The sequence below is a fragment of the Thalia democratica genome, chromosome 5 (assembly GCF_965202585.1).
Source record: "Thalia democratica chromosome 5, ktThaDemo2.hap1.1, whole genome shotgun sequence".
Taxonomy (NCBI): Eukaryota; Metazoa; Chordata; class Thaliacea; order Salpida; family Salpidae; genus Thalia; species Thalia democratica.
Genome location: NC_139169.1, coordinates 55,898,981 through 55,915,888, shown reverse-complemented (window position 1 = coordinate 55,915,888; position 16,908 = coordinate 55,898,981). Strand labels below are relative to the sequence as shown.

Here is a 16,908-nt window from a genome sequence, read left to right as displayed (position 1 = left end):
ACCGATTCGAGCCGGATAGAAAATGTTTACAACGACATTTTAAAAAAACAAATGTACTTTCTTTAGAACAAAAAAATATTATTATAACTCAAAGAATAGAAGATAAAGTCAACGTTTAAATTGGATAAATTTAGTAAAGTTAAATAAATTTAGTAAACTTGAAAAACATTTTAATCATTAAAAAGCATGTCTTCATTGTTTCTATTGTTAACTGTTTTTATCATTAGAAAATATGGTCAAATTTAACAAGAAGAATTAATATTAAAGTAATTAAAACTTGTCCATAACATTTTTCTAAATGTAAAAGATATTCATAGTCTTTATTCTAAAATAATTCATTTAACACACAATTATTCTCAACAAAAATAAATAAGAAATGAAAACCAAAATGATATTAATTATGGTCAATAAACCTGGTGAAGAGAAAGAATTTTCGGTTATTAAGCTACACATTATAGTTTTTTTTTATTTTTTGAGCTATATATAATATCATACGATCATAAGAAAAGACACTTAGTTTAAAATAATTGAAAAATTACACAACTCATAAACAGTTAAGCAGAAAAAATTGTATTTATATATATGCTTAAAGCTAAAAACTCAGAAATGCTAATTTGTTTTTATTTTGTTTTAAATTAAAACACTAAAATATTAAAACTATGTAGTTTCAGAAGCAAAAAATAACAATGTTGAAAGCTTTTAAGTTTTTAAAACTTTATTTATATCTAAACCAAAACAAAGCTATTTGAACAAAAAGACCATAGAAATAGACACAAAAAGTTTAAATTTATTACAGTAGTCTACCGCTTAAGTACGCAAATTGAACCAAACCAAAAAGTGCGTACTTAGCACGGGTAGTGCGTACTTTTTGACGACATAGTATATTATGAAATTTAGTTGTTTGTTTTCTTTCTTACAACTAGCCACCAAATAATTAAGCAAAATAAACAAGTCTTTTTAATTTAAATAAAATAAAAAAGTAATACATTTATTTTAATTTTCCATTAGCTAAAAAGTGTTTAATTTTTTTTTGAAAGAAAAACGTTTCAGGACTGTTTTTTTAAGAAAGTTTATATCAGTAGAAACATTTATAGTATAAGTGCATAATAATAAGATGCTCATTAATTTTTTTTTAACTTTACTTTTTTGTTGCTGTTGTTTCTTTTTATATGTTTATTTTGACTTTATAAAATTAGTAACTAGTTGTTGTGGTTAAGTAGTTTAATATTATGTCACATTAATATTAGCCTTTCCTTTGCAAATGTTCTGAAAGTTTTTGAATAAAAAATAATTAAGAAATGTTAGAAAAATTAAGAGAAATTTAGAAACATGGATGAAAAGCGTCAGAAAATGACTCTATGGAACAAGTCTAATGATAAAGGTAAAGTCGCACCACCAAAGTCAACATATGAGATAATATGAGGGAACTTCTTAGGGTTTTCAATGCTGAAATGAGAATGAATTCTCAATTTTGTCTTTCTGGATAAGTGCGTACTTAAGGCGGGGTGCGTACCAAAAAAAGTGCGTACTTAAGCGGTAGTCTACTGTGTATGATAATTCAAGAACTTAAATTAAAACGTATTACAAACTTGTAAAATTTATGATAGATTTTGAATATCTAAATTGAAAATTTATAAAATTGTAGTATATATTTCATTATATAGATTCTTTTTGAGATGAAATTAAATTTCTATATTTTAGCTCTGTAAAACTTACTTATAATTGTTTACAAAACTTTACATTTGTTATAGTTAAAACTTCTTAAGTCTTATTATGGGTTTACTATCATTTCTAACTCGCTATCATTTCTAACCCGATTACTTCTACCCCGATCACTTCTAACCCGATCATTTCTAACCCGATCACTTCTAACCCGATCACTTCTAACCTGATCACTTCTAACCCGATCATTTCTAACCCGATCATTTCTAACCCGATCACTTCTAACCCGATCACTTCTAACCCGATCACTTATAACCCAATCACTTCTAACTCGATTACTTCTAACCCGATCACTTCTAACCCGTTCACTTCTAACCCGATAATTTCTAACCCGATAATTTCTAACCCGATCACTTCTAACCCGATCATTTCTAACCCGTTCACTTCTAACCCGGTCATTTCTAACAAGATCATTTCTAACCAGATCATTTCTAACCCGACTTAACCTGATCATTTCTAACCCAATCATTTCTAACCCGATCATTTCTAACCTGATCATATCTAACCCGATCATTTCTAACCCGATCTGACCCGACAATTATTAACCCGATCTGTATTATAATGTTTGTTTATTATTGTTTCAAAATTAGGGTTTGTTTTAAAAACAAGTTAACCTCAACAAAGTTGTTTTTTAATAAATTTTAGTTAGTTTTGTATAAATTTAAATTTAATGTTCAGACAGCTTTTGTTAAAATTTAATTTTTGATATTCATTGCTGTTGGAAGTTTTTTATTCTACGCTTGATCTAGGCATCAAAGCTAAGCCATGATGAAGTGACTAAGAATGACACTTAAGAAAGAGACGCAAATTTATATACCTTATTCAAAAACTATAGTATTATCTAATATTTATAGATTAGCAGCAAAAAACATTTATACTTTAGTATAATACTAGTTGACTTATTTATGATTTGAAGGAAAAGGATTTTAAAACATTTGGTTTTGACTCCACAATAAGCAAGTTTAACATCAATTCTTTCATCGATCAGTGAGCTCCAATAAAACCAAACACAGTTGCACAATCTTTCAATTTAGAGTTAAATTCCTATTTCTTTTCAACAAAAAAAATTCTCTTAAAAATTCAGCAACACATGTTGAGACAATTTAGTAAATTATTTCAACGATTTAGTGCAGCAATCAACAAAATAGTCTGATCTACGCACTTCTTCATTGAAAGAAGTTACATAGATACTTTTATAAAATTCTTTTAGAACATACTAGAATGTCAGAATTCAAACAAACTACAAAAGTTCATGAATAAAACTTATTCTTGTTCAAAAATCAACCGAATATACACATCTTGACTTTTAGAGTTAGGTTCTTTACATTTGTTTAACCGTTTGGTATTTCATTGTTTTTTTATAAATTATTTTTGTCGCTTTGGCAAACCACAATCGATACAATTAAAATAAACATTATTGAAACTAAGGTACAGACAATTGTAAAAAAAACAAAAAATTTAAGTGCATTGACTAACCACTAAATTTAAATTCCAAAGCACATTAGGAATACAGGTTAAAATAAATATCTATCGAAAATATTGAAAAACCTTTTATTATTTAAAGAGGAAAGCCGCTACTAATAAAATCAAACTATAGAATGAACCAAATTCTACATATTATATCAATGGTTTATAATGGTTTATTTTCGTGGTAATAATTATTTTAAAAAAGTTTAACAATGGATTATTAATTAACTGTAGTTAATTCGTTTTAAAAAAGAATTAGGAAAAATATAAGTCTTCTGTTTTCTAAAGATTAAATATTAAGTTTTGATAGCTGGATTGTAAGAAAAATAATGAATATTGCAGCGGTTAAAGACTATTATTTACTTTTTTTTGAAGATATTCTATATTTTTTACAATTAATATACATTTTTTAAGTATAGAGACCAGATTGGCAAATTTAGGGCGAATTTATATGAAATACAACTTTTTAAGAATAATAATATCAGTATCTATGAAGCTTGAAATAATACACTAAATAAAATTTAGTTATCGTATTTAATATGGTCGTTTCATTTGAAATTATCATTATAAAATTTTAAGTTCTTAAAACGAAAATGTACACTGTACAATAAGTGAAAAGTAGAGGTAGATGTTTTTAAACATTTTGAACCCGTAATTTACTAGAACTTAATTCTAATTTTCTTTCTTTTAGCCAATGGTAAATTATATTTAGAGATTAAATAAGACATATTATATAATAAACTTAAGTATAAAAATTAAGTGCCGAAAACTTATGATTTTTTTTTTTTTTTTTTTCAAAATATGAGGTATATAGAGCAAAACAAATTTACATTTATCATGAAATTTAAAAGTTTTCAAAATTTAAAATTGCTAAAGCGGTTTCTCACGATTAATAATAGATACTTCTTTAAACAATTTCTTGATATCTTTTAGAAGTTATTGTTTCACAGGTTTCCAAAAACACAAAAACTTAAGTTTATTTAGCGATAATTAAATATGAAACATAAGCATAAGTTACTTGATAAATTTATCTATTTTAAAAACTTTTAATAAAATAGCTTTGTGTTGTAAAACTGTAGTATAGGTTTTAATTTATAATGAAAAAAAAACTTATGACTTTTATAGAAATTTAGAGGTGCAAAAAAACACTGAGAATAAAGTCAATAGACTTCAAGCTGGCTTTACTGCAATGAATAAAAAGTAAATACGTGTAATAATTGTCTGAATAAATAGTTGATTGAAGGAAACAAAAATAACTTGATGTAGTTTTTATAAACTTCTGCTCCTAGTTATACTTAATTTAACTATAATTAATTTATTACTCTATTTAAAAATATTTTTTCAGTATTTATTTTGTTTTTACTTACGTTATTTCAACTGTTAATAACAAACTAAATTTTAATAAAATTTTTGTCAACTAAAGTACTAATTTAAGTTGTAATTAAAACATTTTGTATATTATATATATTTAAGTGAAGGGTGTAAAGAAGATTACCTGGGCGAGATTTAATTGACCTCGGACTTGTTATACAAATAAACATGTCTGTTTAATTGTTAGTTACTTTTTTGCTCTAGGACTAAGTAGGAATTAATTATTGATGTGAAATCAAGACGTTTAATCGACGTAACATACTTTTGCGGTTTGTTATATGACATAACGGTTTTAATATCTAGGTTATAACTAAAAATCAGGCTTTTTTACTTAAATAATAAAAGGATTTAATTTCTCCTAGTGTTTGTTTGAATTCCATTATCTTAATAGGCCTATGCAAGTTGTATAACAATTTGTAAAAGTTAGTAAAATGAAACTTAAATCTAACCTACTATAAACGTTAATACACAAGTCAGCAATAATACAACATTTACAACAGACTTACAATGTAGTTTTCTGACCATAGTATAAAAGTTTTTGTATCTGAATACTATTGCAAAGGTTAACTTTTGTAAATTTGCTTATGTTAAAATTATTATAGTCACGTGAATATATTATAAGATCCAACTTAGATATAGTTATAAGGGCTTACTTTAAAATCCTACGAAAAATTTTTCAAAATATTATAAAGTAAACAATTTAGTGAATTGTATATTATTAACGAGAAACGTCTGTTAAAGAAGATTGAAAGAACAAAAAAATATGAAATAATGAAAAAATTTTTTAAATTTATTGTAGAATGAAATATCAGAAAATAAGGTGAAAAAAATAAATTAAACCTTTGTTAAGCTAATACTAAAATTAAAGTTATACTAACAGTGCTATAATAACTAAATTTTTACGTAACACATTAAAATCATAATGTTAAGAAACTAATAAAAAAAACTTTAAGAATTTTATTAAGACTAGTTTGTTTTAGAATAAAATCTAGATTAAAAAATTAAAAAAACAAGTAAAATGGGTTAGAAATGATCAGGTTAGAAGTGATCGGGTTAGAAATGATCGGGTTAGAAATGATTGGGCTAAATTGGGTTAAAAATAATCGGGTTAGAAATGATCTTGTTTGAAATGATCGGGTTAGAAGTGATCGGGTTATAAGTGATCGGGTTAGATATGATCAGGTTAGAAGAGATCGGGTTAGAAGTAATCGAGTTAGAAGTGATCGGGTTAGAAGTAATCGGGTTAGAAGTGATTGGGTTAGAAGTGATCGGGTTAGAAGTGTTCGGGTTAGAAGTGTTCGGGTTAGAAGTGATCGGGTTAGAAGTGATCGGGTTAGAAATGATCGGGTTAGAAGTGATCGGGTTAGAAGTGATCGGGTTATAAGTGATCGGGTTAGAAGTGATCGGGTTAGAAATGATCGGGTTAGAAATGATCGGGTTAGAAGTGATCGGGTTAGAAGTGAACGGGTTAGAAATGATAGCAGGTTAGAAATGAATGTTATAAATGATCCCCTTATTATGTGTATCATGTAACCATAAAAGATATTAATAACTTTTACAACAATTTTTTTTTCTATAAAACTAAAATTTATCTTAAAGTTTAAAGAAAACTGATATTTTCTAATAACTAGTTAATTTTTGCTAATAAAAAATAAGTCTATATATTTTTTGAAAAGTAAAGGGTACACTTTACACGGTTTACTATCATTTCTAAGACGATCATTTCTAACCCGATCACTTCTACCCCGGTCATTTCTAACCCGATTTCTTCTAACCCGATTACTTCTAACCCGATCACTTTTAACTCGATCAATTCTAACCCGATCACTTCTAACCCGATCACTTCTAACCCGATCACTTCTAACCTGATCACTTCTAACCCGATCACTTCTTACCTGATCACTTCTAACCCGATCACTTTTAACTCGATCACTTCTATCCCGATCACTTCTAACCCGATCACTTCTAAACCGATCATTTGTAAAAAATAAATTCTAAACTGATCATATTTTACCCGATCATTTCTAACTCGATCATACCTAACCCTATCATTTCTAACCTAATCGTTTTTAACCCAATCTAAGCCGACAATTATAAACCCAATCTGTATTAGTATGTTTGTTTATTATTGTTCTAAAATAAGGGTTTGTTAAAAAAACCCAATAATTTTATCAAAGTTGTTTTTTTAATGAAATTTAGTTTGTTTTGTTTAAAATAAAACTTAATTTTCTGATAGATTTTGTTAAAGTTTAGTTTTTGATATCTATTGCTTTTGGAAGTTTGTATCCTACGTTAGACCCAGGCATCAAAATATGGACCACTTAAACTGATTGACACTTAACAAAGAGACGAAAACTTATATAACTGAAAATCAAAAACTACAGTTTTATCCAATAGTTATAGATTAACGGCAAAAGAAACCAACACTAATTGACTATAATACTAATTGACTTATTTATGATTTGAAGGAGAAGGTTTTAACAAATTTGGTTTTAACTCGCTAATAAGCAAGTTAAACATCAGTTCTTTCATTGATCAGTTAGGTTCAATAAAACCAAACACAGCTGCACAAACTTTAAAATTAGAATTAACTTCCAACTTCTTTTCAACAAAAGACCTTATCTTAAAAATTCAGCAACACATATTGAGACGATTTAATAAACTATTTCAATGATTTTAGTGCAGCAATCAGCAAAATAGTCTGAATCACGCCCTTCTTCATTAAAACAAGGTTCATGGTTACTTTCGTAAAATTCATTTAGAACTTACTAGAATGTCAGAATTCAAACAAACTATAAAAGTTCATGAATAAATTTATTCTTCTTCAAACATCATCCGGATATACACATCCTGACATTTAGAGTTAGGCTCTGTACATTTGTGCAACCGTTTGGTATTGTATTTTTTTTTATCAATTATTTTTGTCGCTTTGCCAAAGCATAGTCGATACAATTAAAATAAACATTATTAGAATTAAGGTACAGACAATTGTAAAAAAAATCAAAAACTTAAGTGCATTGACTAACCACTAAACTTAAACTTTAAAGTCCAAAGCACATTGAGAATACATTCAAACAAATATCTATCGAAAATTTTGAAAAACGATTTATTATTTACAAAGAAAAGGCGCCGCTAATAAAATCACACAATAGAATGAACCAAATTCTACATATAAAATCAACGGTTTATAAGTTTAAAAGCTTTTTAAATTACTGATAGTTTCTAGTATAAAGTATTTTATCTTAATCAAGTAAACTTAAATCAAAGTTGTTCAATTTTTTTGCAAAAATTAGTTTTGTTTGAAAGCTAATTCCACATTTAGACTGAAAAATAATTATAACTGCATGAATTATTTGATTTATTTTCGTTGTAATTAATTATTTTAATAAGGTTCAATTGTGGATTGTAATTAGTTGTAGACAACTAGTTTTAAAAAGCACTAGGAAAAGTATAAGTCTTTTGAATTCTAAAGATTAATTATAAAGTTTTGTGATAGTCGTCAATGTAAGAAATATAATGAGTATTGCAGCCGTAAAAGACTACTCCGTCTTTTTTTTGAAGATAAATATATACTTCTATATAGTTAATATATATTTTTCAAGTATGGAGACCAGATTGGCAAATTGCATTCAAATTTAGGGCGAATTTATATGAAATACAACTTTTTAAGAATATTAATAACAGTATATGAAACTAGAAATAATACAGCTAATAAAAATTAGTAATCGTAATTAGTGTGGTGGTTTCATTTAAAATTATTATTTTTAAATTCTAAGTTCTTAAAACGAAAGCAAGTACTGTTTAATAAATCAAAACTAGAGGTAGACGTTTTTTTAATATTTAGAACCTGTCATTTACTAAAACTTAAGTTTAATTTCTTTCTTTTAGCCATTGGTAAATTATCTTTAAACCTTTAATTAGATATATTATATAATAAACTTAACTATAAAAGTTTAGTGTCGAAAACTTATTATTTTGCTTTCTTTCTTTCAAAATATGATGTATGTAAACAAAGCAAAATAAACTTACATTTATTATGAAAATTTAAAAGTGTTCAAAATTTAAAATTGCAAAAAAAGTTTCACACGATTAATAGTAGAAACTAGTTCGAAAAATTTCTTGATATCGTTTAGAAGTTATTGTTTAACAGGTTTCCAAAAACACAAAAACTTTAGATTACTAGCGATAGTTAAATATGAAATATAAGTATAAGTTATTTGATTTATTTATATAATTAAAAATCTTATAATAAAGTAACTAAATTTGTTTGTATTGTGAAACTCTAATATAAGTTTAAATTTATAACGAAGAAAAAAGTCATGACATTTATAGAAACTTAGAGAAGCGAAAAAACACCGAGAATAAGTCTATAGACTTCAAGCTGGCTTTACTGTAATGAATAAAAAGTAAATATGTTGCGTGTAATAATCGTCTGAATAAATAGTTGATTAAAGGAAACAAAGAACTTGAAGGAGTTTTTTTATAAACTTCTACTCTTAGTTATACTTAATTTAACTTTAATTAATTTATTACTCTATTTTAAAATGTTTTTTTCAGTACTTATTTCATTTTTACTTACGTTATTTCAACTGTTTATAATAAAATAAATTTTAAAGAAAATTTTATCGACTAAAGTAACTTGAGTCGTTAGTTAAAACATTTTGTATATTAGATAGATTTAAGTAAAGGTTTTTAAGAAGATTATCTGGGCGAGATTTGATTAACCTTGGACTTGTTATACAAATGAACATGTCTGTTTAATTCTTAGTAACCTTTTTTTGCTCTAGGACTAAGTAGGAATTTATAATGATATGAAATCAAGACGGTCAATCGACGTAACATACTTTTGCAGTTTGTTATATGACGAAACTTTTTCCATATCTAGGTTATATCTAAAAATCGTGTTTTTTTTTACTTTTTATAACAAAAGTATTTAATTACTCCTAGTGTTTGTTTGAAATCCGATATCTTAATAGACCTATGCAAGTTGTATAACAATTTGTAAAAGTTATAAAAATGAAACTTAAAACTAACCTACTATAAAACGTTAATACATTAGTCAGCAATAATACAAAATTTACTACAGACATAGAATGTTGTTTTAGATCGTAATATAAAGGTTTTTGTATCTTAATATTACAATTGTAAAGATTTACTTTTTAAAATTTGCTTATGTTGAAATTATTTAGTCAAGTGAATTATTTAGGATCGAATTTAAATATAGTTATAACTACTTACTTCAAACTCCTACAAAAAATAGTATAAAAAACTTTTAAGAACAAAAAAAAAAGAAATAATGAAAAATTGAAATTATGTGTAGGATGAAATATTAAAAAATGAGGTAATAAAAATAAATTAAACTTATGTTAAGTTAACAGTAAAATTAAAATTTATACTAATATTGTTTTTACGTAACACATTAAAATCATAATGCTTTAAAGAAACTAAAAGTTAATAAAAACAAATATTTTAATAAATTTATTAAGACTAGTTTGTTTTTGCATGAAATCCAGATTAAAAAGTAAAAATAAACTAAACAAGTAGAATGGGTTAGAAACGATTGGGTTAGAAGTGATCGGGTTAAAAATGATTAGGTTAAATCAGGTTAGAAATGATCTTGTTAGAAATGGTCGGGTTAGAAATGATCGGGTTTGAAATGATCGAGTTAGAAACAATCGGGTTAGAAATGATCGGGTTAGAAGTGATCGGGTTAGAAGTGTTCGGGTTAGAAATGATCGGGTTAGAAGTGATCGAGTTAGAAATGGTCGGGTTAGAAGTGAACGGGTTAGAAATGATTGCGGGTTAGAAATGATCGGCTCCCACATTACACATAATCGAAAAGTTTCTCAAAAATATTTAAGTCATGCTATGTAATGTCTTACTATGTGATTGTGCTATTAAAAAATATTTAGAACATAATAAAAAAGAATCACAATTTATGTTAAATTTTTTTAATAGAATTAAAATTTTATCCATAAAGTATTTATTTTGATAAGTGAGGATGCCCATAGTCAGAAAAAACAACATATAAGTCATAAGTTACTCATAAAAAGTCTAAATATTTATTTGAACGACAAAGTTTTAGAACTATTTTGATTATCAAAAAAATGTTCATTTAATTTTTGAAAAGTAAAGAAAAACAGTAGTTTCAATTAAATTAGATAAAAGCAGAAAATTAACCATAAAAACTAAAATAATACATTAATGTATTTTAAAAAACTGTTTTTTAAAATATATACAACCAATAGTATGAACAAAGCTACACACAAGTTTTAAATTACCGATAAAAAGTCCTAAAGTATTGAAAAGAAAAAAATGTCCAAAACTGCAATAAAATTTAAGTATAAGAAGTCAAGATCCGTGTTAAGTGTAGTTAAAAACCTTATTGCTTTTGGCAGACAAGACACAAACAACTGCAAAACACAAAATATGAATAACTTGGAAAAACAGGTCCATGCAATGCTAAAACATTTTTCTGCTTTTTTTTTTTCAATGTTTTCTCGTATTTTGACGTCACAGCAGTGTACGCATAAGTAGTATACTGTTGTGTTTGAGTTGGTAATAAACTGTTCCACTGTCTAGTTAAACTAACCTGACGGGAGTCTTAACAGCGATCAGGCAGCCTGTTGACCCAGGGCGAGGTATCATCATTGCACTCTGATGAACACTGACCTCTGCGATTACTCAAAATTGAGTAAGTCGGCCGTGTCATTTTTCACTTAGGGAAGATGCTTTCGCGCTCTCCCCGAACAATCAGTATCATGTGCCCGTATATATGTTCTGTTTATATTTATAGTTTTATTTTTAAGTTTCGTTCAAAGATGCTCGACAAGTAAGACTGGAGCTATATATTTAGTTGTACAATAAACAACATTTTTATACAGCTGTTTCATATATGAAATATTTTTATCTCATTTATGATACAGATGTATATAACTGTTGTTTATTATATAATTGAGTATATTCTGTTTATTTGTTATTGTAAAATAAACATGTAAAATAAAATGTAGTTGCTAAAAATCCAGTAAAAAAGCTAAATTTTTAATATAACTGTATTTACTATGTTTCAATCTAAAAAAATTAGAAAATAACACAAAAAGTACTTTACTTATTTTTTGTTACTAATTCAATTAAATTTTTAAGACTATCTTTGTATAGCAAGTTAAAGACAGTACAGCTGAATAGGTATTTAAAAATTACAATTACTCACATATCATATTTTATTTTTGTAAATAAAAGAATTAGAAAACTTTTATGAAAACACTTTTAAAGAAATTAATTTTTAGTATACAAGTTTATTCAAAATATTTAAGAATGGCGATACAAAAGCTTTATAAATGTACAAAAAAAGTTGTTAAGTTAGTAAATTTTTTAAAACTTTGTTAGTTGACAAAAAAAGTGTTTAAAGAATTCTAAATCAAGAAACAAAACTAGAAAGTTGTGGTCTATAAAATAAAGCTAAAACTAAAATTAAATAAAGTTCAACATTTATTAATAAATTGATAATTACTACCGTTTAAATATTTAAAACTTATTTCATAAGCTAGTTTTCTCTTTTTCTCAATCACTCATATTGTGACGTCATAACAGCTCTGCTTCTAATCATGAATTCGTGGCTATTGGTTGGGTAGCAGCTGATGACTGCAAAGTTAAACTTACCTGACGGGAGTCTTAACAGCGATCAGGCAGGCTGTTGACTCAGGGTGAGGTTTCATCATTGCACATTGATGAGACTGACCTCTGCGATTGTTCCAAATGTGAACAACTCGGCCGTACAATTTCTCCCACGGGGAACTTGCGTTCGCGCAGTCCCCTCTTAATAATAAAAATTCTACAAATTTACTAAGTCTTTTTAACAATCAACCGAATGATGTTAATACTTATATTTACGCAATGCTGGTTATTATCTGACTTCGTGAGCGTTATAAATATTATCGGTGATGTTATTTAAATGTTTAGATATGACTTAGCTAAGTTATTTAGCTAAGCCGACTTAATGAATTGCGAACTAAACTTAGACTATCTTTTAAGCTTAGTTTAATTAAATAGTTAGATTGTTAGAATGCTAACTAATTGTATATAAAGAAATCGAGTCTAGAAACACAAAACTGTATTAAAATGAATATAAACTGCGATAACATGGTAACAAAATATACAAATAAGCTACTCCAATTCACAAGTTAATATAAAAAACAGTCGCCTTCGTACAAGAAGTACGAGGCGAACACAATCTTTTAAAACGATATGTTGTTAATACAAGATAAAAACTAGACTGCCCGTCATGCTAAAGCAGTTCGAGAAGTAAACAAAGAGATAAAAAGTCCATAATTTGAGAAAACTCTCTAGCGCCCTTTTTTATTTAAACGCAGTGGCGTTACATCTTCACTGATTATTTATTTTAACAGTTTATTACTAACAAAACAATATTTAACTCCTATATTTGCATATAGGAGATCCTAAGTTGTTGTAAACAAACCTGAAAATTTTTTTGAATAATATTCTAAATAAAATATTGAACTAATCGTTAAACAACAAAATTAAAACTTAAAGATACTAAACTTGAGTAAAAATTTAATGCTTATGTTACGCTTTTAAGAAAATTGTTGGTAATATAGACAAGAAAAAAATTGTTTTTAATTTAGTTTTACTTCCATTTATTTTGTTCAAAAATTTTTTCAGATTTGTTTACAACAACTGAGGATCTCCTATATGCAAATATTGAAGTGAAGCATTGTTTTCTTAATAATAAACTGTTAAAATAAAGAATAGATAACAATCTTGTTAAAGACATTTAAGTCAAGAATTTTGAACTGTTTGATTTAAAACAAGTTACAATATTAAGTCTTAACGTAAAATCAGCTTTAAGCTAAAATAATTGGGTAGCTGTCAAAATTTCACAAAGACTTTTTTGCACGGGTGGAATTTTTTTTTTTTTTTTTACTAATTTTAAATTCTTATTTATTTTAATATCACTGTTACCTCTAACCCTAATTCTCGGTCGGTAACTTTTTTAAATAGTTTATTATTTATTTTTATTTATTCACTTTTCTTGTTTTTTTTAACAATAATTTTTATTAGTTATTTTTACTATCAATGTCACCCGTAACCCTTACCCTCGCTCAGTAACTTTAATTTTCTTTTTTTATTAATTTATCTTTTAGCTTTTTGTTTTGTTTTTTTAAACTCGTTCAAAATGACCTTCCGTGCAAAATTTTAACTCGTGCAATATTTACCCTTGGTGCAAAATTTTCTTCGTGCAACTTTGTCCCCTCGTGCAAACTTGTCTTTGTGCATAACTATCTTCGTGCAAAGTTGACCCTTCGTGCAATATTTTCTTAGTGCAACTTAGTCCCCTCGTGCGATTTTGACCCGTTCCCAAATAATTATATTATAGTTATCAAATAAAAGCTTAAAATAAATTATCAAAAATACAGTTTTAATTAAGTATTTATGAGTTTTACTAACTTACATTTGTGGTATGTAGCTTGATTCTTTTTTTTAATAAATATATTATATACAGTACACTACCGCTTAAGTACGCAAATTGAACCCGACCAAAAAGTGCGTACTTAGCACGGGTAGTGCGTACTTTTTAAAGACATAGTATAATATAAACTTTAGTTGTTTGTTTTCTTTCTTAAAACTAGCCACCAAATAATTAAGCCAAATAAACAAGTCTTTTTATTTTAAATAACATTTAATACATAATTCTAATCTGCAAAACTTTTTATTAGATTTAAAAAACATTATTTTGTCTATAAAAAGTTTCTACATAATTAATACATACTATTAATATAGAAAGTCAATGTCAGTCAATGGTATAAAAAAGAATATTAAGCCATATTTTGTTTTGTTAGAAGTAAAGTACCAAACTACATTGTGTTTACCAAACATTTTGAAAACATCAATGTTTGTACATTTAAATTAAGTTATGACTTAACTATGTTGTATTTGTAGGTTTTTTTAGCTTTGTCATCTAGATTTATTAATTTAATAGCATTACAGCTAAAATATCATTAATTTTTTCAGTTTTCTTCAGCCACTATATAAGTATTTTGTTTATTAACATTTAGCAACAGGACTGTCACAATTGGCCACTTAGACTACTCAGGATTACTCACCCTAATTTGAAATTTGTGAAAGTCTTAGGCTAACTCAGCAGGTTGGCCATTCTACCTTTCTTGATAAGTGCGTACTTAAGGCGTGATGCGTACCAAAAAAAGTGCGTACTTAAGCGGTAGTCTACTGTATTTAATTATGACATCTTATTTTTGATATTACAACAAATTAGTACGTCTGACTTTATTACTTTAAGTTATTTTTAACAATTTCAATACCGTTTTTTTTTTGTTAATCTAAGTCAAGTGTATTACTTTACTTTATTTACTTTGTTTTTTTTTACAATTTTTGTAACTATATAACTTTTATTTTAAAAAGGCAAAAATTATAATGCTTGATTTTTTACACTTCAAAATATTGAAATAAAAAACAGTGAGTAACTAATATGACCAAGAGGTCTACCTATACATGTATGTACTTATTGTAGTCTATAATTTTTGAAAACATTGTGTTCTTGATAAATCTAATTAACTTCATAGTTCAAGAGATATTCTTAAATACTTAACCTTGTTTGGTTTTATACAGATAGAAGAACTTACAAGCAAACTAGAAGCGTATTTAAATTATATGTTTCACTTTTTATTCATTTATTAATAAACTATTAAAAGTAAACTTACAATATAGTTTTTATTTCCATACTTTATTTAGTATATAAATTGCGATTCAAAATAGCTATAAGCGTAGGAACTGGTTGAATATGCACGAAAAAACTTTTGCACGAAGGGTCAAAAATAAACGAAGGGACATTTTTGCAAGGAGGGTCACTTTTGCACGAAGGTCCATTTTTGCACGAGAGTAAAAAAAAAACAATATAAAAAAAAAGAAAAAAAAAGTAACACCGAGGGTAAGAGCTAGGGATAAAAATAATAGTAAAAATAATGATTAAAAAAGACTAGTTTAAGTTATTATTAAAAACAAATTAAGAAAATTAAATAAATAAAAATATATCTTAAACAAAAGTTATCGACAGAAAGTAAGAGTTAGAGGTAACAGTAATAGTAAAAAAAAATACAAACATAACTAAAATAAAATAATAAAAACAAAAAAACTAATAAGAAAAAAAAAATCATCGTCCGAGGGTAAGGGTTAGGGTTTGTATAAAATTCTTTACTAGTGTATTTCAAAGCACATGGAATTGGATTAATTATGACGTGTTCTTTGACAAAAGAAAACAGTGACGTCGAAATTGTTCTTTTAACAAAAATTTATTTGTTTTTCATATTTGTTTAATTTACGATAAATTTTAACTTTTTAGTTATGTTGCAGTTTTAAACTTCAAAAATGTTAAAAATTCAAAAGTATTTTAAAAAACAAGTTGTAGCTCATTATACTTAAAAATATATATAAATACAATAAACTATAAAGCTACTTGAAATTAAAAGAAAAAGATAAAATAATATTTAGAAAAGTTATCATCATAATACATCAGCAAGTTTTAAAAGCAAGTAGTTTTTTCAAACAAATTTTAGTACATATTGTTTACTTTTCATAATCTGGTTAATTTTTTTAGCTAGAATTAGAAATAAAACTAATGACCGTTTATTAACTTTTTATGCAAATACATATTTAACTTAGTTTTGTTAATAGACTAAAAAACTAATAATTATAATTTTAGATACCACTTATTAGTTCTGCTTGAAGTTTACTACGTATATCACAAAACTTAAGTATTTTCTTAAATATCATAAATCATAGTTTAACATAATAACACTTATAAAGAGAAACTCAAACCTGCCAGGGTTTTTGTATTAAAAAAATTATTAAAATAACAGTTTAAAGTTCATTTTCGGACAACTAAAATTCCGCTAATTCAAATTGTTAAAAAAATGTTTAAAGGCCCACTACTCAAAAATTTTTGTACATTGGAGAAAAAAAAATAATTGCGTATGTAGGTCTAACTAATGCCTCCAAACGCTTCTTTTGGTTTTGGAAAATAGTGTTTTTTATAAAAGATTTTTAAATTTTTCTTGAATTATTATTTTAGAAAACTTATTTTAGCGATATACTAAAAACTAAAAAAAGTGTTTGTAGGTATTAATTAGGGTATACTATCAAAATCCACCAGCTTTTAAAGTCCACCCGATCTAAAACCACCCAATCGAAATCCGTCAGATCAAAATCTACCCGGTCAAAATCTACCCGGTCAAAATCTACCCGAGTCAAAATCCACCCGAACAAAACCAACCCGAGTCAAAATCCAACCGAGTCGAAAATAACTCGCTTAATCTA

General features: G+C 26.4%; 2 non-coding genes across 2 annotated transcripts; both read left to right on the top strand.

Moving 5' to 3' along the window:
• Positions 1 to 11,144: 11,144 nt before the first annotated feature.
• On the top strand, positions 11,145 to 11,309 carry LOC145837375 (U1 spliceosomal RNA). The gene has a single exon (XR_014370008.1). It is a non-coding gene; the product is annotated as a U1 spliceosomal RNA (small nuclear RNA).
• Positions 11,310 to 12,211: 902 nt separating this feature from the next.
• On the top strand, positions 12,212 to 12,375 carry LOC145837305 (U1 spliceosomal RNA). Its single transcript, XR_014369944.1, has one exon. It is a non-coding gene; the product is annotated as a U1 spliceosomal RNA (small nuclear RNA).
• Positions 12,376 to 16,908: the final 4,533 nt, after the last annotated feature.